This window comes from Diabrotica undecimpunctata, chromosome 4 (assembly GCF_040954645.1).
Source record: "Diabrotica undecimpunctata isolate CICGRU chromosome 4, icDiaUnde3, whole genome shotgun sequence".
Classification (NCBI taxonomy): Eukaryota; Metazoa; Arthropoda; class Insecta; order Coleoptera; family Chrysomelidae; genus Diabrotica; species Diabrotica undecimpunctata.
The window spans coordinates 140239396-140266900 of NC_092806.1; the positions used below are offsets into that span (position 1 = coordinate 140239396).

General features: G+C 33.0%; 1 protein-coding gene and 1 long non-coding RNA gene across 2 annotated transcripts in view; one reads left to right on the top strand and one right to left on the bottom strand.

Moving 5' to 3' along the window:
* The window catches only part of LOC140440117 (uncharacterized), a 352003-nt gene that overhangs the window by 219135 nt on the left and 105363 nt on the right, over window positions 1-27505 (top strand). The gene's annotated exons all lie outside the window — the stretch shown is intronic.
* On the bottom strand, window positions 929-27008 carry LOC140438458 (uncharacterized). Its single transcript, XR_011950536.1, has 2 exons — window positions 26777-27008; window positions 929-1208 (listed from the first exon to the last, which is right to left on the bottom strand). It is a non-coding gene; the product is annotated as an uncharacterized lncRNA (long non-coding RNA).

A 27505-nucleotide genomic window follows, 5' to 3' on the forward strand; every position in this document is an offset into this window, starting at 1 on the left:
TGACTTGTTTTTTATAGCTTTTTGTTTGTGACATTCTGTATTTTTAGGGGAATGTAGGGAATAAGCCACAAAATATTTATTCATGTGTTTATTTACTGACGTTTAGATCTCTATATCCAGAGACCGTTTTCAATTATACAAATGATAGTAATATTTATTTTCTATGGCTTTTTGCTTGTCGTTCTGTATTTTTAGAAATAATGTTGGGAATAAGCCACAATATATTTATTCAAATGTTTAATTTACGGACGTTTCGATCTCTATAAAGAGACCGTTTTCAAATATACAAATGACAGATATATTTATTTTTCTATAGCTTTTTGTTTGTGGTATTCTGTATTTTTAGGGAGAAGGTTGAAAATAAGCTACAGTATATCTATTTACATGTTTAATACACTGACGTTTCGATCTCTATTCTGTTTTTAAAGATAGAAAAAAAAGAAAATAAATAATATAAGATTATAAAAATATATAATAATAAACAAATAAACTAAATATAACTATCACTTATATCTTTGAAAGCGGTCTTTGGATATAGAGATCGAAACGTCAGTAAAAACTTACGCATAAATATATTGTGGCCTATTTCGAACATTAATATTTAAAAAATAAAATATAATTAACGTTAAAATAAAAATGAGTGTACGTCACTGGATTTTCATACGTCTTTTCGCATTTCTGCGCCTTTAAACTATGAATCACTCTCTCAAATAATGAAATTATACCACAGCATAGTGCGAACTTGATTTAAATAAATCAGTTTCTAAGAGCAGCATTTGTCAGAACTTTGTAACAACCATTCTAATATGATATACCAATGCATAATACATAAAAATCAGCATTTTGGAATTAAGTATTATAATTCGCCTTTTACTTTTAAACTTGCAGAAGTAACACTTACTATGTTGGTTATAATAATAGACTGATAGACATAATAAACATTATATTACTCATAAAAGTTGTGTTTTGTGGTTGAATTTTGTGGTTCTATCTGTGATAGTAAGTAGTAGATAATTTTTCGCAAACTAATTTTGCTACCTTGTTACACTCATCTTTAGTGAGAAAATTGTTCTTTGTATTATTGCATCCACTGGTCTCTTGAATTACACAAGATCTGGATTTTACGTCCCATCGCCATGCTTCACGAGGCGCAATAAGGCACATTCCGTATTCTATTTTGTGTACAATAGTCACAGGTAGAAAGCAATCTAAAAAGAAAGAGATGAAGAGCAATGTATGTATTTGGACAATCAATATTTTAAAAACAGAAATATTACAAAATATATCAACTATATGAATATAAATATATATAAATATATATATATATATATATATATATATATATATATATATATATATATATATATATATATATATATATATATATATTGTTATGATATGTAAAATCGAGAAAAATATTGGTTTGTTTAAAAATATTTCAAAGTTCAAAAACATTAAAATAATTCAGATAAGTAGGATAATATCCAACAAACATTTCGGAGAAGGAAAGTTATTAAATTCTTTTTAATATTCGGAAAACACACCCAGTACCGTTTGTTAAAAATTTGAAAACCAAATTACAACATATTAGATATTTTGACGATTGCAAAGAAACAATTTTATTAGAAACCATTTGAAAGAAGGAGCAGCGTTATGGTATAAAAGCAAGGAAGATGAGTTTGAAAATTGGACAGATTTTGAAAATAAATTTCTCAACTATTTCTGGGAGAAAAATAAACAGAGAGAAATCAACCAAGAGCTACAGAATGGAAAATATCACGAAAAAATGGGAATATCTGAAGAAAGATATGCTTTGCAGATATATAACAATTCAAAATATCTAGAATACAAATATTCTACCGAACAGCTGGTAGAAATGATCAGCAGACATTTTGAGGAAACGTTGGAAGATCACGTGATTTTGAGAAACTATCAAGATATTGATAGTTTGTGCCAATTCCTTCAATTAAAAGAAGCAAAAAGAAAAGAAATGAGAAATAGAAGACAACATGACCAATATAATGGACCGGAAAGAAGGTATTCATCAAATTATGACCAGAGAAACCGACATCCCAGATCAACAAACGAATATAGGCCGAGAAATTACAATAATTACAATAGACAACAAAATTACGATAACAGGAATGACACAACATAGAACATATGAAAATCACAACAGGAATAGAGATGCACAAAATCCTCCGAATAGGAATACTAACGAACAAAGGGACGATAGAAATAACCAGAGCTTCCAACAACAAAATAGAAGGGAGATGAATCATGTAGCAATAGGAAACGACAGACAAATTTCTAATTCTAATCTAATATTTTTAGATGCATTTATAAAACATAAAGCGATTAAAATTGTGATTGATTCTGGATCGGAGATATCGCTAATCAATAAAAAACTAGTAAAAGAATTAAATTTGGACAGATTTGTGTATAAGATTCCTAGGGTTGATTTAGTGGGTGCAAACAATAAAAATTTGACGACAGTAAACGAAGGCTTGGGAGTACAGATAAGAGTGGGAAACAAATTCCATATTATGAAATGTGTGGTGATTGAAGATTTAAATCATGATATGATAGCGGGAATTGATGAATTGAGGAAAAAAGATATCACCATAAATTTTTCGGAAAATAAACTGGAAATCAGAGCAGAACCAGACAACACAGGAGAAGAAAAACAAACAGATAGGAAAACAAATTCTGGAAGGATCAATGCACAGGAAAAACGCAAAGAAATCGATATGACTGTAGAGGATAAACCGAAAGTACAAGAACAAGATCTAACAGAAAAGAAAAAGAGAAGGAAGAAAAAGAAGAAGAGTTCGAAAAGAAAGCAGGAAAATAAGATGGAGACCAGAGAAAAACAGGAAATAGAAGGTACAGAAGAATTGTTGGCAACCGACGATAAAACAGAATGGAAGCAGGAAGAAAAAGAAGGTATCATCAGAGAAATGAAAGGAATAGAAACATGGTGCTCGGAATACCAAAGGGAATTAGAGAATAAAAAGAAAACAGAAGAAAAAATGGCACTGATGGACGAGAATCCAGAATTTTGTGAAGAAGTATTATGGACAGTGAACACATGTGAACAAAAGGAGGATGAAAGAAAAATAAATTGTGGAGAAAACATGGGAAAGAAAATAGAGAAGATTTTAGGAAACCATGGAGATTTTGTTAAGGAAGTAAACCGAGTGGCTAAAAATTATGAACTTTCTTTTAAGGGAAAATACTTGGAAAAATTTAAAACGAAAATGTATCCAATCCCGTATAAAGACAGGCAATATACGGGGTATTTTAACATTCACGACATTTATCAGTATCATAAGTAGATTTTAATAACATAGTGAAATAATTTGATCCTAGAAAACTTTTGTCATTTTTAAAATTTAACAAAGAGTTTTCGGCAGATCAAATGGCGGGGATTTGTTATGATATGTAAAATCGAGAAAAATATTGGTTTGTTTAAAAATATTTCAAAGTTCAAAAACATTAAAATAATTCAGATAAGTAGGATAATATCCAACAAACATTTCGGAGAAGGAAAGTTATTAAATTCTTGGATTACCTGTACTAAACAAAATGTAAGCTTTGCATAAATTATTTCTTTGTTATACTTGAGTGACCCGCATAATTTTAAGTGAAATCCAAAGACAATTGAAATACATTAATGCAGTGATTAAAGACAATAGAAGGGATTATAGAAAGAGGTTTTTGTTAGTTTTTAAGAATTATAGAAAAATATTATTTGTAAATAAGTTTTAGGAAATTTATAATTATAGGTAAAAATTTGTTTGTTATCGAAATGAAAAAATGGGGGAATTGTGACGAGTTTTGATTGGCGGAGATTGAAAAAGGTGGGATAAGTATGTAGGAAAAAGTTTAGCGAGATTGAGGAGAGAGAAGAGAGAATCAGTTGGTTTCCAAGTCTGTAAGACGAACAGGGATTGTTCTCTGGCGGTTCCTGAAATGTAGCAAGCAGTAGTGTTGAATGTTAGTGAGTTTTTGTGGAGTTAGTGTATCTGACAGAAGCTGAAGCAGCAAAATATTGTAAGTCATATTTCTCTACTTATATTCCAAGAGTCACTGTTCAGGCCAATGAGAGATTTAGTTTATCGTAAAGAGAAGATATTCCAAGAGTCATTTTTCACTCGGGCCAACGAGAGATTCAGTTTATCGAGAGGAGAAAGGCTATCATAATTTGAATGATTTGTGCTTTTGAAGGAGATAATTAAGGACGATATACTTGCAACAATCTGTGTAAGATTGCTGATTACATAGGGAGCGGTTGAGAGGAGATAATATAGTCTACAAGGAACAAGGATTTGGACCACTCATCATCAGAGAGAGATATTTTTGTTTCTGCAGTTTTTTTTCTTTTATTGATAACACAATTTTTACACGTAATTTAGAAAGGATATAAATATTTTGATTAGGAGAGTTAGAATAGCTTGGGATTTTGAGATTTCAATTAATATTGTTTGTACCATTAATTTTGATTGTTCACGTACGGAGAACAAAATTTTGAGAATCCTTATATGAGATTTGTTTATTGAAAACTTTTGAGTGTGAATTATTTCATTATTTTTATTTCAATATATAGTGTTAGATCATATGTGTTTTTTATTATTCCGGTATTCTCTGGACCTTACCTTTCACATGTAATAGCATAGATATTGAAGCACGAATTTAACCCTGAGATAAAAGAATTTAAAATTGTGATAGAGTCATAATCATATCATTTAAATAATTTTAATTAATCAAAAAAATTAATTAGCTAATTTTTGCTTGGCGCACCAAGACTTTAAATATCACAATAACTGGCTTCCAAAACGTGGGGTTTGAAAATATCGCAGCTTTACATTTGAAGGAAGGGAAAGAGATCTGGAATAAGTACAGGTGATCCAGAGATAAAAACATATAACATTGAGGGAATTTGAATTTGAAAGTATTTTGACAATTTTTCCAGGGAATATAAATTTGATTTATTGATTGATCGTAGTTAGTGGATATTTACTGCTATTGAATTATTTGATTTTATTTTTTTTTACCAATCGTACATTTGATATTTATTTTGAATTATTTGAATTTTACTGATTGCATATTTGATATTTGTCGTGAAAATTTAATACATTTGGGGAGAAATATTGTCGTGTTCTGAAACATATAGAGTGTTGTAAAATTTCACATTTGGCGGGGACAAAAACAGTAACGAAAAGAAACAACATGTCGACCACAAGGAGTCAAAGTAAAACGCAAGAAAGGAAAGAGGATAAGATAGAAGAGGAAACAATTATTGATGAAGGATCGGATAATGAAGGAAATGCCACAATAATGGAGGAAAGAAAAGAAACAGGGATGCTGGAAAAATTATTAGCAATGATGCAAATACAGACACAAACAATAGAGAAAAACCAAATTGAAACATCAAAGAAAATTGATAGAAACCAACAAGAAACATCACTAAAAATGGATAGAAATCAACAAGAAACAAAACAAACAATAGAACTAAATAACAGAAATATAGAGCAGCGTTTGGAAAACTATGAACAAAAATTAGAAGAAAATGATAGAAAAATGGAAAAGCGTTTGGACAAATATGAAAATGAGGTAAAAGTCTGTTTAGAAAAAGTCAGAGAAGAAACAGAGAGGAAACTAGAGATGCAGAGAGAAGAAATAGAAACTAAAATGAAAGATATTAAGACTGTACAGAAAAAGGAATTAGAACAGTTAGAAACAAAATTTGAAATGGCTTTACAAGAAGACAAGAAAGAAATAGAAAAACAAATTGAGGACATCAGAAAACAACGAGATATGGGAGACAGGAGAGAAGTACTCGTCCAAAGTCCGGGTGACATAAAAATACAGTTTGGCGGGGATATTCGGAAAACACACCCAGTACCGTTTGTTAAAAATTTGAAAACCAAATTACAACATATTAGATATTTTGACGATTGCAAAGAAAACAATTAGAAACCATTTGAAGAAGGAGCAGCGTTATGGTATAAAAGCAAGGAAGATGAGTTTGAAAATTGGACAGATTTTGAAATAAATTTCTCAACTATTTCTGGGAGAAAAATAAACAGAGAGAAATCAACCAAGAGCTACAGAATGGAAAATATCACGAAAAAATGGGAATATCTGAAGAAAGATATGCTTTGCAGATATATAACAATTCAAAATATCTAGAATACAAATATTCTACCGAACAGCTGGTAGAAATGATCAGCAGACATTTTGAGGAAAACGTTGGAAGATCACGTGATTTTGAGAAACTATCAAGATATTGATAGTTTGTGCCAATTCCTTCAATTAAAAGAAGCGAAAAGAAAAGAAATGAGAAATAGAAGACAACATGACCAATATAATGGACCGAAAGAAGTATTCATCAAATTATGACCAGAGAAACCGACATCCCAGATCAACAAACGAATATAGGCCGAGAAATTACAATAATTACAATAGACAACAAAATTACGATAACAGGAATGACACAACATAGAACATATGAAAATCACAACAGGAATAGAGATGCACAAAATCCTCCGAATAGGAATACTAACGAACAAAGGGACGATAGAAATAACCAGAGCTTCCAACAACAAAATAGAAGGGAGATGAATCATGTAGCAATAGGAAACGACAGACAAATTTCTAATTCTAATCTAATATTTTTAGATGCATTTATAAAACATAAAGCGATTAAAATTGTGATTGATTCTGGATCGGAGATATCGCTAATCAATAAAAAACTAGTAAAAGAATTAAATTTGGACAGATTTGTGTATAAGATTCCTAGGGTTGATTTAGTGGGTGCAAACAATAAAAATTTGACGACAGTAAACGAAGGCTTGGGAGTACAGATAAGAGTGGGAAACAAATTCCATATTATGAAATGTGTGGTGATTGAAGATTTAAATCATGATATGATAGCGGGAATTGATGAATTGAGGAAAAAAGATATCACCATAAATTTTTCGGAAAATAAACTGGAAATCAGAGCAGAACCAGACAACACAGGAGAAGAAAAGCAAACAGATAGGAAAACAAATTCTGGAAGGATCAATGCACAGGAAAAACGCAAAGAAATCGATATGACTGTAGAGGATAAACCGAAAGTACAAGAACAAGATCTAACAGAAAAGAAAAAGAGAAGGAAGAAAAAGAAGAAGAGTTCGAAAAGAAAGCAGGAAAATAAGATGGAGACCAGAGAAAAACAGGAAATAGAAGGTACAGAAGAATTGTTGGCAACCGACGATAAAACAGAATGGAAGCAGGAAGAAAAAGAAGGTATCATCAGAGAAATGAAAGGAATAGAAACATGGTGCTCGGAATACCAAAGGGAATTAGAGAATAAAAAGAAAACAGAAGAAAAAATGGCACTGATGGACGAGAATCCAGAATTTTGTGAAGAAGTATTATGGACAGTGAACACATGTGAAAAGGAGGATGAAAGAAAAATAAATTGTGGAGAAAACATGGGAAAGAAAATAGAGAAGATTTTAGGAAACCATGGAGATTTTGTTAAGGAAGTAAACCGAGTGGCTAAAAATTATGAACTTTCTTTTAAGGGAAAATACTTGGAAAAATTTAAAACGAAAATGTATCCAATCCCGTATAAAGACAGGCAATATACGGGGTATTTTAACATTCACGACATTTATCAGTATCATAAGTAGATTTTAATAACATAGTGAAATAATTTGATCCTAGAAAACTTTTGTCATTTTTAAAATTTAACAAAGAGTTTTCGGCAGATCAAATGGCGGGGATTTGTTATGATATGTAAAATCGAGAAAAATATTGGTTTGTTTAAAATATTTCAAAGTTCAAAAACATTAAAATAATTCAGATAAGTAGGATAATATCCAACAAACATTTCGGAGAAGGAAAGTTATTAAATTCTGGATTACCTGTACTAAACAAAATGTAAGCTTTGCATAAATTATTTCTTTGTTATACTTGAGTGACCCGCATAATTTTAAGTGAAATCCAAAGACAATTGAAATACATTAATGCAGTGATTAAAGACAATAGAAGGGATTATAGAAAGAGGTTTTTGTTAGTTTTTAAGAATTATAGAAAAATATTATTTGTAAATAAGTTTTAGGAAATTTATAATTATAGGTAAAAATTTGTTTGTTATCGAAATGAAAAAATGGGGGAATTGTGACGAGTTTTGATTGGCGGAGATTGAAAAAGGTGGGATAAGTATGTAGGAAAAAGTTTAGCGAGATTGAGGAGAGAGAAGAGAGAATCAGTTGGTTTCCAAGTCTGTAAGACGAACAGGGATTGTTCTCTGGCGGTTCCTGAAATGTAGCAAGCAGTAGTGTTGAATGTTAGTGAGTTTTTGTGGAGTTAGTGTATCTGACAGCAGCTGAAGCAGCAAAATATTGTAAGTCATATTTCTCTACTTATATTCCAAGAGTCACTGTTCAGGCCAACGAGAGATTCAGTTTATCGTAAAGAGAAGATATTCCAAGAGTCATTTTTCACTCGGGCCAACGAGAGATTCAGTTTATCGAGAGGAGAAAGGCTATCATAATTTGAATGATTTGTGCTTTTGAAGGAGATCATTAAGGACGATATACTTGCAACAATCTGTGTAAGATTGCTGATTACATAGGGAGCGGTTGAGAGGAGATAATATAGTCTACAAGGAACAAGGATTTGGACCACTCATCATCAGAGAGAGATATTTTTGTTTCTGCAGTTTTTTTTCTTTTATTGATAACACAATTTTTACACGTAATTTAGAAAGGATATAAATATTTTGATTAGGAGAGTTAGAATAGCTTGGGATTTTGAGATTTCAATTAATATTGTTTGTACCATTAATTTTGATTGTTCACGTACGGAGAACAAAATTTTGATAATCCTTATATGAGATTTGTTTATTGAAAACTTTTGAGTGTGAATTATTTCTATTTTTATTTCAATATATAGTGTTAGATCATATGTGTTTTTTATTATTCCGGTATTCTCTGGACCTTACCTTTCACATGTAATAGCATAGATATTGAAGCACGAATTTAACCCTGAGATAAAAGAATTTAAAATTGTGATAGAGTCATAATCATATCATTTAAATAATTTTAATTAATCAAAAAAATTAATTAGCTAATTTTTGCTTGGCGCACCAAGACTTTAAATATCACAATAATATATATATATATATATATATATATATATATATATATATATTATATATATATATATTATATATATATATATATATATATATATATATATATATAAAGATGTATCGCTAATAACATTCTTTTAGATGAACTGATGATGCTCATTGAACAGTGGGCGAAACGTCTTCAATAAATAGATAAAGTAGCACAACTCTTGTCTTTTTTATCTCCAAATTGACCGAATACATCCCATTCACTTACGAGTGCACTTAAGTGCGGTCAGTACGGTGCAGCCAAGTTAGAAAACATATATTTTATTATATTTTCTTCCTTTGTTGCGAGGAATGCCGATACCTTCTACCTTTATTTTACTATAAGCTCGCATTAACCTTTTTTTGTTGTTTAAAACATTCTAAACGTTTGGCATTCCTTTCCTCAGGTAGCTTAGCTTCCTCCGTGGATGTGTTAGTTGTTGCTCTGGAAACCTCAGAGTGGTTTAACATTATTGCCACATTGGTCGCATTGCTCCTGTAGTGATCCTTTAGCAAGTTCATACGCTCCTTTTCTCTTTCCTCGGGCAACAACTATAATTAATTTGCATGAACTATAACAAGCTGGATCATAAAATTTACAATGGCTCTCAGTTTAAAGATAAACCTCATTTTGCAAAATTGCAGTTCATTAACGAAACGAATTTATGTATAAATTGTTTTAGTAAACACAATTTTGAAGAGTGTTCTTTCATTTCTAAAAAATGTTCTTTTTGGTCCAAGTCACACAATCCTTAATGCACATAAAAATGAGCGAAAACCGACATTCTCCTCTAATTACTCGTAATTCAATTATCGGAAGTCATTCACATTCTCTATAATAGTGGTTTAAATTCTCAACCTAATAGCTACGCAAGTAATCATAGCTCTCTACTCTTATCAAATAGTTCTTACTTTGATAATACTGCCTATGTTTGAAATGGTAATAATTCATTTTCTCATCTCGGTAGTAATTTAAATTTCCAAACTCCGTTCTTTGGATATATATATATATATATATATATATATATATATATATATATATATATATATATATATATATATATATATATATAACCAGTACAGAATAATTCAGTAACAACAGATTTTCAAGGTCTTTCGAGAAATTTTACGAGAAATAACCTAACCTCAAGTAATCATCCGGCTCGAAGGACCATATAGAGAAATAAATAAAGAAATCTAACAATCTTTAATAGTGAAATCGGTTATATATTATATTTCATAATATATACCGGAGCGGATACATATGCATTCTGAGAAATATTCTGAGGAACTTGTTATATATGGGAACATCCTAATGGCACTGACGGAGCGATATTGGAATAATGGTCTCAAAATTTACATGGACAACTGGTATAGAAAGTACGTTACTGAGTGGTTGAAGCTTCATGCCAAAAATACCAACTATTGCGGAACTGTGAAGCAGAACCAGAAACATATTCTAAAATTTAAAAACCATATTGAAAAATGTGATTGACACTGAAATGGGAAGATAAAAGAGACGTTGCGTTGCAGATAAGCATATATGAGTATACCATACTGCACTACTATAATGTGTCGCATACCAAAAATAGCACAGGCTAAAAAGTGGAAAACCCTCAATGTTATATCGAGATCAACATTAATATGGGTAGAGTGGACATAATTGGCACGCTTCTAAGTTTAACGAATAATAAGGGAAAAACGTGAAATGTGTAGCATTTTCGCTTCACCTCGTATTTCAAAAAACACCGAAAATGATACTTTATCTTTTGGCGTCTCTGAGATTGATATTATAAATATTTTGGAGTGTGTTTATAATAAACAAATAACGGACGCTTTAATTGTGGAAGTCCAAATTTGGCCATTAAAACTTTGAGCCGTGGAGAGCAATTTAAGATTCTTTGGAAGAAGGTTAATTTTCGTGAAGTTTTAAAAATCCGACAAAGTTTTCCCTTAGATACATGTGTGTAATGAGAAGATAGTGATTTGAGCTCAAAATGCCATGTGGCAATCTTTGTAATGTGAGTTAATCACCGTTTGTTGAAAGCTGTGACCTGTGACAAGGGATTAGATAACAGCGTCTGAGGGCTAAGTAAGCCAACATGGTTTTAAGGGGAAAATGAACAGCCGAGTTTAAAGGATCACATATAGTCATTATCCAGGATAACCTGAAGTCCAGCTATGGTATTTGATTTGATTTCTTTCAGGATTTGTCCAGCCTTCATTTTGTGTGTCTCCACTTTTTTTCTAATTACTGCGTCCTAATTTTAAATAGTTTGGAAATTTTTTAGTATTTGTCCAGGACATTTTAGTATTTCTTGATTTCTTTTTCGTAGAAAGTTCTCCCAGTCCGCCCCAAATAAGTAATCCTTATCTACGACCTTGCTATCCAACCAAAACACGAGTAGCAGTTCGCAAATGCTTCAATTTTTTACTTACCCTATCTCCAAGCCCAGTAATTGTTCAGTCCCCCCCTTTTAGCCCCCTATAAGCAAATTAAAATTTTTACAAATGGCACAAAAATGTCTTTTTTATATGCATACTTCGCCTGGTTGTACTAAATTTACATTCTAGTTACAAAATCAAAACTAAAAAAATTTTACTGTGCTAGATTTCGAGAATGATAAACTTTACAAAAGTATCAACAAAATACTTCTCGTCTTTTAAGTGATAGACCGAACACTAGTAAACATCTATTACCGTTGTTAGTAAGACATTCTTGCACATTGTACCCATTACGAGAACCCAGGCGACGCGACATTTTGAGCGGTATCAAACAGTATTAAACTTTTTAGTTGTAAATTATAGCATTTTTTTAAACTAAACTTACATTTATGTTCATGTTGCAGAGTGTTTTGATTACTTTACTTGTCAATATGTTTTTAATTTAAATAGAAACACACTGAGCAGCAAAATTAACGCACCACCTTAAATTTTGGATATTTTTAACGTCTTGAACTTCCTAAAGCTGTTATCCGATTTGAGTGATTTTTTTAGTATGCTGTAGCCGTATTCTTTAAAAATATCGCTGTAATATGTAATATTGTGGCTACAAAGGCAAATGCCATTATATGCCGGGTGTAGTGATCATACTGTGTTTTTTCTCAAAGTTGCGAACACACCGTGGAATATTTTAACATTTATAAAATATTAAAATTAAAACTCAATTATAGCCTAAGGCTTTATTAACATCTAGTTTTTTTATTCAGTCGCGTATTTTCAATAATAAAAGAGATATGTAGTTTTATAATATAAAAAGTTTGTAATAATATAACATAAGAAGTACAGGTTATAAAATCATTTAAGTAATAAAAATAAATCCATGCAATACGCGTCAGCACAGCTTGTTTCCGCCTTTACTTCTAATTAATTCTTTACCTGTTTTAAATATTCGGTTACAAATCGTGCAACGTGAGGTCTTGTGTTACCGCGCATTAGCAAAAAATTGTTACCAATGCATAGAGCGAAAGGTACAACCTCTTCTTCTTCACTGGCTTTCCACTATCCACTATAGCCGTCTATCTTCTACGATATTGCGCATCCATTTTCCATTATTGTACCCCAATCCCAGATAAATCGGCTTTAACATCATCCTTACACCTTTTTCTGGAATGGCCTACTGATCTTCTACCGTCTGGCCTCTTAACCCAGATATTACTACCGTCCTTTTAAAAGGCAGTGTAAATTATGCGTAATTTAGGTTAGTACAGCTACCAACTGATAGATGGCTCTAGATGGAGTGTTTTCAAGAACCAGCATTCGACAAGTTTTAACGATTTTAGTGCGCGCACATGCTGTAATTGTGAGGTTATCTGTGTAAATTGCCAGGTTTTGGACTACAAAATGGATGCTTATAATTGGAGGTAAGTCTAGAATTAAAAAACTGTTATTTCACGGCATTGGCATGTGGATTATTGTATAATAGGGACTTATGTACGTATATTCTTGGCTCGAATAGTTATCACGTTGTTTCAAAGGCTCGCCACTTGGGATTTCATTTTGTTCTATTAAAAGGACGGTAGTAATTAGTACTACCAACGTGCGTATTGTTTCAGGAGGCCTCTCAAATTGCATGAGCTATTAGAAGAGCTTGATTCTGATAAAATCCCAGTCCCTCCAGATGGTTTGATCATATTTCCCCCAGAAAATGCCAATGATGATGTCACCGATTGCGACTCCGGCGATGAAGAACTAACTACAATAAATAATTTACCGGGTAGTCAGTTGAGAAACGATGTAGAACTTGTTTTTGACAACGCGACTGAATTACCACAAGATTCTGTGAATTCCAGCCTACCAGAAGAAGATTCGGATGATGACAATATACCATTGGCTTTGTTTCTTTCCAAGGAAAAGCTGCCCCATCAATTAGAGAAGAGAATATCTGCACACTGGATTCAAGGAGACTTGTATCAACACCCTGATTGTACTTACTGGAAAACTCAATTTGGACCGAAAATGACTCAGTCGCCGATGGAAATTTTCAATTTGTTTTTTGATGATGAAGTCATCAATTTGGTTACCGAATACACTACCATCTACGCAGGACAAAGAAATCTTTTGAACGACATTACTCAAAATGAGATTGGATGTTTTATAGGCGTTCTTGTATTGAGTGGTTATGTGGTTGTGCCGAAAAGATACATGTACTGGGAAAATCGTGACGATTCGCACAACGCAATGGTGGTAGCTGCTATATCTAGGGATAGATTTTCCCACATAATGAAAGTTTTGCATGTTTGCAATAACTTGTCATTAGATAAATTTGATAGATTTGCCAAGATGCGACCCCTGTTCGACGTAATAAACAAAAAAATTATACAATTTTCCCCTTTAGAACAACATCACAGCATAAATGAGGCAATGGTTCCGTATTTTGGTCGCCATCCCACAAAACAATTCATCAGGGGAAAACCAATCCGTTGGGGGTACAAAATGTGGGTAGGAGCCCTTCGTCTGGGATACATAGTTTGGTTTTCTCCTTACCAAGGTAATTCCACTACAATACCTGAACAATATAAAGTCCTCGGATTGGGTGCATCAGTAGTTCTATCCTATGCAGACAGATTGAATGAAGTATGGCCTCAAAGGCGATTCCATCTTATTTTTGATAATTATTTTACTTATATTCATTTACTGCATGAGCTAAAACAAAGAGGCATATTTGGTACAGGCACTGTAAGGGAAAATCGCACCATGAAATGCCCTTTATCCTGTTCATCTATTATGAAAAAAACTGAACGTGGTAAATACGAGTATGGTCTTGATAAAAATACAGGAATAGTGGTTTGCCGCTGGCATGATAATAATATCGTTTCTATTGCTTCCTGTTTTGTACCAGTAATGCCTTGCTTCTCTGTAAAGAGATTTTCACAAGCAGAGAAAAAACATATTCAAGTTCCTCAACCAAATATTGTTAGAATATACAATAACTTCATGGGTGGCGTTGATCGCAGTGACCAGAACATCAGTTTATATCGAGTGTCCATAAGAGGAAAGAAATGGTATTTTCCCCTTTTTGCTCATTGCGTTGATATGGCTATTCAAAATGCGTGGCAGATTCACAAAACTCAAGACGGTAAACTGGATCAACTTGAATTTAGAAGATCTATTGCAACTAATATTTTGGAAACTTTTCAAAAAGAAACAAAACGCAGACCTTCTAAGCGGAATTCGAATTCGGTAGCCAATTCAAGATATGACGGTATTAACCACTTTTTTCTTTATCAAGAAAAGCAATCGCGATGTGGATATTGTCACAAAAAAGTCCAGTTTTTGTGTGAAAAGTGCAAAATACCTTTACATCCAAAATTTTGTTTTAAATCCTTTCATTCTTTGTAAATTGATACTAATAAAATATATATGATATCTGGTACCGTATATTACTACCGTCCTTTTAGAAGAACATGTCAAAACTTGACAGGTATCGTCATAAAAAAATATATGATTGTGTTTTTTGGTTCCATATGCTATAATTTCCATGAAAATTCGAAATTAATTCAAAATGTTAACAATAAAAGTTTCAGTAATATCTGGGTTAAAAAGCATGGAAGGTACAACTTGCATAAATAAAATATCGGTTGTCTACCTTTCACTGTTTACAGAATTTCCATGTTAACCCTTAACTGGTATGGCAGGGTCAAATTTGACCCTATTGGAAATTCTTTTGTAATTTTCGGAAAAACTAGGCGATATGGCAACATACCATTTGAGGTATTCTTTCAAGGCGTGCAACTGCTTCAGTTCCGCTATCAGTCGCCCGCAAGCAATTAGTGGCTCCACGTGAATATTGTGAATTGGGTCAGATTTGACCCTGCCATACCGTTAAAGGATAATTTCTCGTTTTCGGGTAAGAAGCACAATACTGTTATTTTTCCAGAAAAAAATACAATTTTGTTTGTTCTTTCAATTTAGAGTTGTGATCGAAGTATAATATGTCGAACGTGCGTGACAAAAGGGCGCCTTTGACACAAAAGGAAATTGAACATATTGCTGAAACTTTATGGGATACCGACAACGACCTTTCCGATGCAGAGACGATTGTTAGTGATCACGATACGGATAGTGACTACAATGCTGATAGTGAGAGTGAAGATGAAGCTGTTGATGGCAGTGATAGGCACTCTGTCGAAGAAGTTAGCTTATCTGTTGAAAGTGAAATTGTTGGGGATGAAAGTGGCTATTTCTACGGAAAAAATAGAAAATATGGGCGAAAACGCCACCTGCGTCTAGCCGTACTCGCGTCACCAACATAGTGTCGCATATTCCTGGCCTTTCGGGACCATGTCGGACCAATAAGCCAACTACACCCTTGCAGGCGCTCAGTTTTTTTCTCGATGGATACATTATAAATGAAGTTATCGCAAGAACGAATGAGAAAATAACTGAACTGCAGGCAACCTATGGCGATCAGGCCTTGTCATGTCAGTTTATTAATCATGTCGATGAAGTAGAAATGCGAGCATTTCTCGGTCTTCTCTATCTAGCTGGAGTGTTCAAGTCGAGTCACGAGGACATAAATTCGCTTTTTGCAACAGATGGAACAGGTCGTGACATTTTTCGTGCAACAATGACTCTAAAGAGATTCAGTTTCCTGCTAACAGCCTTAAGATTTGACAATCCAGCCACTAGACGACAACGTATTGAAGACGGAGATAAACTTGCTGCAATTTCAAATTTGTTTTACAGATTTATTGGAAACTGTAAGATAAACTATTCTTGTGGGGAATACGTAACCGTGGACGAAATGTTGGTTGGATTTCGGGGAAAGTGTAGGTTCCGTATGTTTATAAAAAGCAAGCCTGTGAAATACGGACTAAAAATATTGTGTTTGTGTGACGCTCGTACACATTATTTGATCAATGCTTTTGTATATACGGGCAAAGATGAAAATAGGGCAAATCCAAAGAAGCTATCTATTCCAACCCAAACTGTGCTAACTTTGATTGAACCAATAGCAAATTCGAACCGTAATATTACAGGGGACAATTGGTTCACGTCACTAGAGCTGGTTGAAGAATTGCAACGCCAAAACTTGACATACGTAGGTACTATTAGACGGAATAAAAGGGAGTTACCTAAAGAGTTCCTAGCTAGTAAGCAACGTGAACCACTTTCCTCGCTTTTTGGATTTACTAAGGATATAACAATTGCGTCATACGTTCCAAAAAGAAATCGCTCAGTTTGCATGATGTCTACAATGCACCATAATAACATGGTCGAAGAAGGAGCAAAGAAATTACCAGACATCATCTCCTTTTATAACCTAACGAAAGTTGGCGTTGATGTACTGGACCAAATTTGTGCCAATTACAAAGTAGGAAGACGTACTCGGCGTTGGCCTCTAACTTTGTGGTACCGAATGATGGACATCTCCGCCGCAAATGCAGGCATAATTTATAATGCTGCTAATCCAAATAATGAGATGGTTCGTAACCGTTTCCTTATTGATTTAGGGAGAGAAATGATCAACGAACACTTAGTTCGAAGAAGTCAAATGAAAAACATTCCTCGGGAATTGAAGGTAACCATAAGGCGAATCAGCAATATCCCAGATGAGGCCCCACGAAGCATAGATAACCCTCAACGTCGACAACCTAAGCGTGCCAGATGCTTCTTATGCCCTTACAGTGACAACAAACATCCAATTGTATGTGACGAGTGTAGCAGGCATATTTGCAAAGACCATTGCAAAACGTCCAACATGTGTACAAATTGCTCCGAACAATAAAATACTGCGCAAAATGTAGTTGTCAGAATTTTTGTTTATTATGTTTTTTCATGTTTTTAAGTATTTTTCCCTAGGTTTAGGTTTGTTTTGATTAAAACAATTCCGTTTAAAATTATTTTTAATTTTTTCTCTATTTTTTTTTACAGATAAGAAAAGCCATGTTAATTTTTATAAGTTTAGCCAGAAGTAGGCCAGATATTATTAAAAAGTATATGTAAACATTATTATTTATAATAAAAAGGATTTATATTCGATCTGAATGAAAATTTTTCTGTTTTCTATTTGCTGCATGCAAAAAAAGGCACAGGGTCAAATCTGACCCCGCCATACTTTAAGTGTAATTTTAAATCACCATACCAGTTAAGGGTTAAGGTACAAGAACTGTCCTGGCTGAAAAGAAATTTCTCCTCTAACCATTATAATCCCTCTATTTAATTAAATCGTTCTACCTATGTTGTCCTAGTCATAACGCTCATTTGGTCGTTGGACTCTCTTAAACGTAGATCGAAACTAAAGACGTAAAATCTGTATTCTTCTGTAAACAGAACGTTTTCCCAGTTGTAATTATAACAGTTTACGGGTGCACTGGCAAATTACAAACTAGCTCGGCGGTGATTTGCAGTTTATGCTAGTCTTGTAGATGGTCTTCGAATAAGCAAATTATATTCAACAAGACGTTTCCTCGCGATATCAATGCTAGTTTGGATATTATGAACCGCTAGAACATTCCTTGGCGTGCTAAATCGTTCTCTTTCTAAATCTAAACAACAAAAAAATTACGGTATTCTAACAAATGTTATATTTGTTAATTTCTCATAGTCTACTTTAGGCTTTATTAAGCAGAAAATGAGGATTTATTGATGAAAAGCATGGTTAGTTGATAAAGAACCTAACTTTTTTATTATCCAACATGAGCAATTGAATCCAAAAATATATAAAATATAAATATAACATAAATGTTCCCTTAATATCCTGAATTATTATATTTTTTAAAAATGATATGTTTTATGGCAATTTATTGTTCGTATAAGTCCTCTAGTCGAGTTTCTGAGCTTATTTTCAAAAAGGGAAATCTAGGACTCTAAGACATACAGGGAGCAAAATAAGAAGAAAATGCGAAAGCTTTATTAAATTCTATATTTAAACAAAAAATATGTTTTACATGTATAGGAAATTATCTTGTATGAAACATCTTCTTCTTCTTCAAGTGCCCTGTCCGTTGTGAACGTTGGCTATTAACATGGCAATTCTGATCTTGTTTGTGGCGCTTCTAAATAGAGATAGATATTCAAGCTTTCTTTGTTTAATTGTATTCACGATTTCTTTCTCCTTTCCGATTCTTTGGATTACCTCTATGTTGGTGACATGTTCGGTCCAGGATATACGAAGAATGCGTCGGTACACCCACATTTCGAATGCTTCTAGTTTTCTCGTGACCGTCTCCGTCAGCGTCCAGGCCTCCACACCATACAGTAAGATCGGAAAAATGTAGCATTTAACTAGACGTAGTTTTAGGGGAAGAGACAAATCCCTGCTTATGAAGAGCTTTTTCATATTACTAAATGCTGCTCTAGCTCGTTCTATTCTCGCCTTAATTTCTGTGGCCTGTTCCCATTTTGCATTTACGTTGGTGCCAAGGTACACATAAGATTCTACATGGTCAATTAGTATGTTACTTATCCGTAACTGTCGAGCAGGCTGTTGCTTCCTGCTTATCAGCATCCACTTTGTCTTCTTGAAGTTGAGGCTCAGGCCGTATTCCTCACTAACTGAATAAACTCTTTCCATTATCTGCTGTAATTATTCGTCTATGGTACTGGCAAGGATCACCGTGTCGTCGGCATATCTTATATGTATGTATATATGTATGTATGTATGAAACTGCCCATTCCAATCAATGCACAACCCCAAATCGCACTTTCTACACATGGTTGTAACAACAGAAGTACAATTTTCAAATACGCACCGTCGTCTTTTCTTGTTTGGAATATATATCAAGATGTGATCTTGTCTGTCAAATCTGACGGTGTCGCTGGTTTGACTACCGGGACTGCTTGAAATTGACCTGCACCTTTAGTTTATGTACCATACTTCATAAGATATGAGGTGGCTATATCTCTGCGAAAATCGATTTGTTTGATAGAATTGCCGGTCTTTTTATAAATATGCCAAGCGTTTTCCAATGATGCGTCTAGTAACCATGTAAATAATGGCCACCACTATTTTTTGGATTTTTGGATCATAGTAACGTGGCCTCCACATTACTATGAGTAACTATTTGGCCACTGGAATACCAATCTTGTACCTTACTATATTTTTATCCATCATCAAGTCCGTCCCTCCCATCGATGAGTTACATTTTCCTATAAGACACGGACGACGTACTTAAATAATTTTCTTCTCTTTCTGATAAAACCTTTTTACATGGGTCATGGGTTGAATGCCATGAGAGGTAGACGCTGCAGTAACAATATTATTGTCGGACCAACGTACAAAATTTATACCGTTGTTACGTTCAATAACGCCACTACAATCATCTCGATCTGTCTGTTTTTGAAAATCAGTTTTAGGGGGTAAAGGTATACCCTTAGGTAAACGATTTTCACGAATGGTACCAGTGCACCAAATACCATTTTCTAGCATATTGGACAGTAGGTTAACATTGGTAAAGAAGTTGTCTACAAAAAGTTTATATGGTAGGTTCCTCTTATTGGTGGGTAACTCATGCAACCTGTTTAGCAGTGGAGCAGTAGCTTTTCCATATAATTTTTCATCTACTTCGCTGGATTTTGAGTTATTTCCCTGATATATGTCAAAATTAATTAGATAACCGTTTTTTGTGTTTAGCGACCACATTTTAAATCCAAATCTGATTCGCTTTCCCCTTATGAACTGTTTACACGAATGTTTTCCATAGTATCTAACCATAGATTCGTCATAGCATATTTTTCCTTCTGGCACGAAGTTCTTTATAAACTTATTTTGTAAATAACCCATAAGGGAACAGACTTTTCATGCTGTATCCTTTGGGTTTATGCTATTATTGTCTGCCCAATGTACAAATTGCATAATTTGCTCAAATGGATTACTCCTCATTGCATTTTTAACAAAACGATGCTCCATGTCTGGTTTTAAATCCCAGTAATATCTTTTCTGGTTTTGGATCGTATCTACTAAGAATCAAAATGCCAATAAAGCATTTCAGTTTTTCAAGTGAGATATGTAGGTCGGCAACATTTTTGAAAAGAGCATTTTTTTTAGTTTCTGACTCTAACTATTTGAATAACGGACCATCCCAGAATAACTCAAACAGTTCAACAGGTGTTAAATTCTCATAATCAGAAAAATTTGGTGTTGGAAAAGTATCCAGACGATTTTGAAAATCACCTCCTTTTAACCAAGGATATGAACATTTTGATAGCTCATCTCTAGGTCCGCCGGCTTCAATGGCGCCAATTCTATATTATTTAAAAGTTTTTCCTCGGCTTGGACACGAAGTTGTGTCTCGGGAAAATGGTCAAGAATTCTATCATTAATTTCATCTCCAGATTCTTCATCTGTGAGGACGTTTACTTCTGGAGGTTCTGTGTAGATGGCATCTAAATCTAAAGGTGTGTACACATATGCGAGCCGAACGGTATACGTATCGTACGCGTACAGATCCTTGAAAAATATTCTACATCGTACTGATCGCATACTTATCTCGATCCATGGGGTCCAATTTGGGTACTGATTTATGTTTCTGTTTTTGCTTGTTTAACAAAAATAAAAATAAGTACAATAATCAGTTTAGTGTTTTCTCACGTCTCTCTAGGAAGGAACACGTCATTCACACAATGTCGATTTGATGAGACAATAAAAATGTTCGCTGCGTCTAGTAAGCGCCGTCCAAACTGAACGACGAGGAGCTTCCTTTGAAGTCGTGGAATAAACCGCAACAATTTGGTTCGCGACGAGTCACGATGAAACAGTACGCAAGCGGTTTTTTCTGCCGTACACATTAACGAATATAGCGTTCGCATACCGTATGCATACCGTTTGGCTCGTATATGTGTACCGACCTTTACTCTACATCACCGTAAGCTATTTCAAGTGCTTCTTCAAGGGTAAAACGGCGCCTAAAATGGAAAAAACCCCTAAATGCCAAACAAGAAATACATTTCCATAAAGGCGTTTATGTATTACATAAAAACAAAATAGTTTCTTAAAATTCTCTGTTTGTAAATCCCCAGTCGTTGTTCCTCAAATCGCCGAGAAAATCGTAATATTTATTATATTATAAACATGTGTGATAACACAGCGACCGTGAAATTGATACCTGATACATGATATCTGGTCAATGATCATCGTTATCCAACTGGCAGTTAACAATGATTTATAAATCTTAGCAAATAATTCACTGGGAATGAAATCACGTCTTATGTTTATTTTTGCTGAAATACGGTTATCCTAGCGTTGCATATACAGGGTGGTCCTTAAGTAATTGTACAAAAGAAACTGTAGATTTTACACTTTAAAATATTACGATTTAAGCCAAATTGCTTTAATAAAATGTTGATATTAAGAAAGATACAGGGTGTTAAAGTGGAAATTTAAAATTTTAATTTTTACTATAACTTTTATGTTTGTGAACATTTAGGTACCAAAATTCATAACTGGGTACTATTGAACATCATTAATTATACTTTGATACATGCTTTAATGTAGCTGATAAAGGGGGGCCACATATGCCACATATGTAGCATACATTTGCACTTAACTTTTTTACTCTTTAAGTTATCGGTGTTTGTGATATAAAATATTAAAGATACATTATTTTAACAAAAAAAGATATACTTGTTAATAACTTCAAAACTCAACAGTTTTCGAGAGAATCGCATTTTACAAATCAACTACATAATTCAGATTTAACGCAAATTACTCCAAGCAACGAAAGAAAATTAAAGAAAAACATCAATACTTCTGAATTTTGGTATAAAATACGTTTAATAAAGTTAATAGTTAACGAAATATTAAATATAATAAATATATTAGCAGGATATTAGTTTATTATATTATTAAATATAATAAACTAAATAACATTAAACTTTTTGTCAAAGTAAGTGTTCGATATGTTCACCATTTTATTTAATTCATTTGTCAATACATTCCATAAAAGATCGTCTCATATCAAATAGCATCATTGGTTCTAAAGAAACTGCTTCAGTATTTATAATAAGTATTATAAGTATAATATTAAGTATTCTTTTGGGATTTTTATGCATTAAATAATTATATTGATATCTCACCATATGACCAAGGAATATGACTACCACGAACATTCCAACTTTCAGGAAAGTTGTATTTAAGTATGTTCTCACTGCCCTCTCTCTATAATGGGGTGGTGTACCATCTTGCATAAACCACATATTTCGCTTTAAGTTTGATGACAATTCTTCCAAAAAATCACATAAATTCATTTTATAAAAAATGTAAATAAATCTCACCTTTTGAATTACAAGGTAATTCGCATGTCCCTAAAAAATAATTACCAATTGTTCCAAACCATATATTTATTTAAAATTCATGTTTTAAATGCATATCGTATGATTTGGTGCCATTTGTAATTATTTTTTATGGACATGCGAATTACCTTGTAATTTCAATGGTGAGATTTATTTACATTTTTTATAAAATGATTTTATTGATTGGTACACCACCACATTATAGAGAAAAGTGCAGTGAGAACATAATTAAATACAACTTTCCTGAACATTTGCTTGTTCGTGGTAATCATATTCCTTGGTCATGTGGTGAGATATTAATATAATTATTTAATTCATAAAATTCCCAAACGAATACTTTATTATTATATTATGTTTAATATATATTATACTTATAATACTTATTATAAATACTGCAGCAGTTTCTTTAGAACCAATGATGCTATTTAATATGATGCTATCTTTATGGAATGTATTGACAAATGAATTAAAGAAAATGGTGGACATATCGAACAATTATTTTGACAAAAAGTTTAATGTTATTAAGTTTAACTATTTCTAATTTCTAATTCTAATCTAACTAAAATATTTTGATTATGACTTTAATTTAATACAAAAGGTAAAATGTTTTATGTAAAATCCAATTATTCTGTTATTTTGTCAAATCCTACTATTCTATACCTCTAATATATTTATTTTATTTAATATTTCGTTAATTATTAACTTTATTGAAGGTATTTTATACCAAAATTCAGAAGTATTAATGTTTTTATCTTTTTTTCGTTGCCTGGAGTAATTGCGTTAAATCTGAATTATGTAGTTGATTTGTAAAATGCGATTACCTCGAAAACTGTTGAGTTTTGAAGTCCCCTTTTTTTGGGAAAAAGAATGTATCTTTAATATTTTTTATGACCAATACCGGTAACTTAAACTTAAAAAGCAAAAAAGTTAATATTTATTTACAGCTTATTTTAAATGTTTACAGGCACAAAATTTTCGCACACTATGTCTGCAAACTATATAGTAAACATGCATTAGAGGAAGTGTCAAATTGCACAATACTTACACCATCTATGCGATCTTATCACAAGTTTCCTTACAGGGCGCTGTTTAAATTAGACCATTTTGCGTAACTTACATGTCACGCTAGGATATTATGGGTTAAGAAAACCTGAGGCTATAGTTGGGTTTTAATCTCAGTATTTTATAAATGCTAGAATATTCTACGGGGGGTTTCAAACTTTGAGAAAATAATATAATCTGATTGGTACTCCCAGTATACAATGATAATTTACCTGTTTAGCAACAATATTACTACAAAGATTTAAAGAATAAGGCTATAACATATTAAAAAAATCACTGTAATCGGACAACAATTTGTCCCGTTTTTAATGTGGATTTGCAGATCAATGTATAGGTTTTAGTAACTAATCTGTTTTTTAAATAAAGTCGATACAAGCACATAAATAAGTGAAAATGAAATGAAATATATATGGTTACTACCGTAATAAAGAAACAAAAATCTCAACACCAACTATTAGACATCCAATTATTGAAAAACGACACCATACATCAGACAGTAAATAAAGAATTAAACAAAAATTTAGGAAATATCGACCACAATAGAATTAGCGAGTACGATGACATAAACGTTCTGTGGAAAACTATTAAAGAACAAATGAACAATGTAACGGAAAAACATCTAAAAGCAACACCTAGAAATAACAAACAGAAATGGATGACAGAAGAGATTTTACAATTAATGAACAAACGAAGAGAATCTAAAGGAAAAATTGACAAGGACCGAGAATACAAAAGACTAAATAGAATAATTCGAAAAAAAAATAACCGAAGCAAAAGAGAAATGGCTGGAAACAAAATGCGTGGAAATAGAAGAACTACAACAAAGGCACGATTTTTTTAATTTACATAAAAAGGTAAAAGAGTTTACATCGACTACCAAGAGAACGACTTTTTACACCATGCTGAACACGGATGGCAAACTGTTAGAATCAACGGAAGATAAACTGAAAGAATGGGAAAACTATATTAAAATTCTTTTTCACGACATACGAGAAGAACCAAGATTGGAAAATAACAACGAAGGGCCAACAATTTTGAAATCTGAAATCATAAATGCAATTAATCATCTTAAAACAAATAAAAGCCCAGGTCCAGACGGAATATACCCAGAAACGTTAAAATTAATCAGCGAAGAAAATATCGAAATATTTGTCCTTTTATTCAATCGCATTTATGATACAGGTAAAATACCCCAAGATTGGCTGGAGTCAATATTCATCCCACTACCAAAAAAGCCAAACCCACAACACTGCAATGAGTTCCGTCTGATAAGCCTTATGAGTCATGCAGTAAAAGTCCTACTAAAAATCGTACATAATCGTATCTATAGAAAGTGCGAAACAATCTTTCAAATCAGTTTGGATTCAGAGCCGGCATGGGAACGAGAGAAGCCCTGTTCAGTTTACTAGTTCTCGCCCAAAAATGCTACGACCAACAGAAAGGTATATTTATATGCTTTATAGACTTCTAAAAAGCATTTGATAGAGTAAGACACGACCTACTATTAGAAAGTTTGCAAGAAGTCGGTTTAGATGGAAAAGACATCAAATTCTTTAAAAACTTGTACTGGAACCAAAACGCCAGAGTTAGGATCGAAGGTTCCACATCCACAGAAGTAATAATTAGGAGGGGAGTTAGACAAGGATGTGTTCGGTCGCCTCTGCTGTTTAATCTTTACTCCGAGTTTCTATTTAAAGAAGCATTGGAGGATTCCAAGGATGGAATCAATGTGAATGGCGTAAATATCAACAGTATCAAATACACCGATGATATTGTGTTAATTGCGGATTCCGACTTAGGTCTACAACGACTCATCGACAAGACCAACTCGACCTGTGAGCAATTTGGTATGAAAATAAATATTAAAAAAACCAAAGTGATGTCAATCCGAAAAAACCAAAACGTACCTCAACCTTGCACAATAAATGGGCATATTTTAGAACAGGTCAATAGATTTAAGTACCTGGGATGTTGGATCGATAGCAGCCTAAATCCTGATCTAGAAATAAGATCGAGAATAGAACAGGCCAGAAAATCTTGCGAAAAAATAAAAAAACTGCTTTGTGATTCTCGAATAAAACTCGAAATTCGACTACGTTTATTAAAATGCTACGTTTGGTCGACTCTTCTATATGCAGTTGAAACGTGGACCCTTAAAACATCAACCGTAAATAAATTGGAGGCCTTTTAAATGTGGATCTACCAGAGAATACTCAAAATTTCATGGACATCGCATACCTCAAACAAAGAAGTGCTGCATAGAATAGGCAAGGAAAGAGAACTTTTTAACACAGTAAAAGTTAGAAAAACATCATACCTAGGCCACATACTGAGAAATAATAAGTACCAATATGCCCAACTTATAGTGAAAGGAAAAATCGAGGGAAAGAGAGGCCTAGGAAGGAAAAGACTATCGTGGCTCAGAAACATCCGACAATGGACAGGGCTAAATTTTGAACAGCTAATAAGAACAGCTGAAGATAGAGAAGAGTTTAAAATTGTAGTAGCCAACCTCCATTGAGGAGAGGGCACTTTAAGAAGAAGAACTAGAAGTAATTACTGACCGTGTCAGAAAAGCCGAGTATCCAGCAGATGCTGACTTTTAGTGAACTAATATGTGATTGGCGAACTACTATGTTCTCTGTAAAAAACTCTTGGAAAAAAATAGGTAATTTTTAACGAAAATATATAAATAAAAATAAATCAGTCGCAGTACCTTTCCTTAGAACAAATATATATATCTGATTAAACAATTGTGAAATAACTAACTACGGTTTTAATATCATAATAATAAATATTTACCTTCTGGTCTATAATTTCTATTTGCATAAATAGATACAGTAAAACAGACAAACAAAACGAAGATACTGAAAAATTTCATTTTTGATTTTGAAACTGGTAGAAGTAACAGACACACGTAAACCAAAAGTTTATGCTTTACTAAAATAAATAAATATTTACATGTTGTAAATGCTTTATATTATATGATAAGACTATAAACGTCTCCATGTGGGTGGCGGCTGATTGGTTTCAAAGGATTGAACAATATAAACAATACAATTATGTAGGATCTACCATAAAAGATATCTTAGAATGGGTAAACTGCATACAATTTAATTATAAACAACAATAAAAATTCGAAACATAAAATAATAATTATAATAAAAAATATTCAAAACTATCGCTAAAAATATTCAACCATTTCATATCCACATTTCACCTATGTTTCTAGCTAAAAGTCCGGCCACACACTATCAGCATCAGGTAAACCTGACAGGCACACCTAAACAGGTATACCTGTTCGGTGTATTTGTTTACACGGGAGCACACACGCATGTCGTTTACACGACATTCGTAGTGTATACCTGTCAGTTTGCGTTGGATAATCGATCGTGGTTGATTTGTTGGAAGGCATTTTATACAAGTATTTATGCAAACGAAATTTTCAAAGTTTTTAATAATTGGTCGAACTGTTTTCTCTGTCGGAATTGGGAGCTTTTCAAAAGCAGCAATAAATAACTGTATTATTTC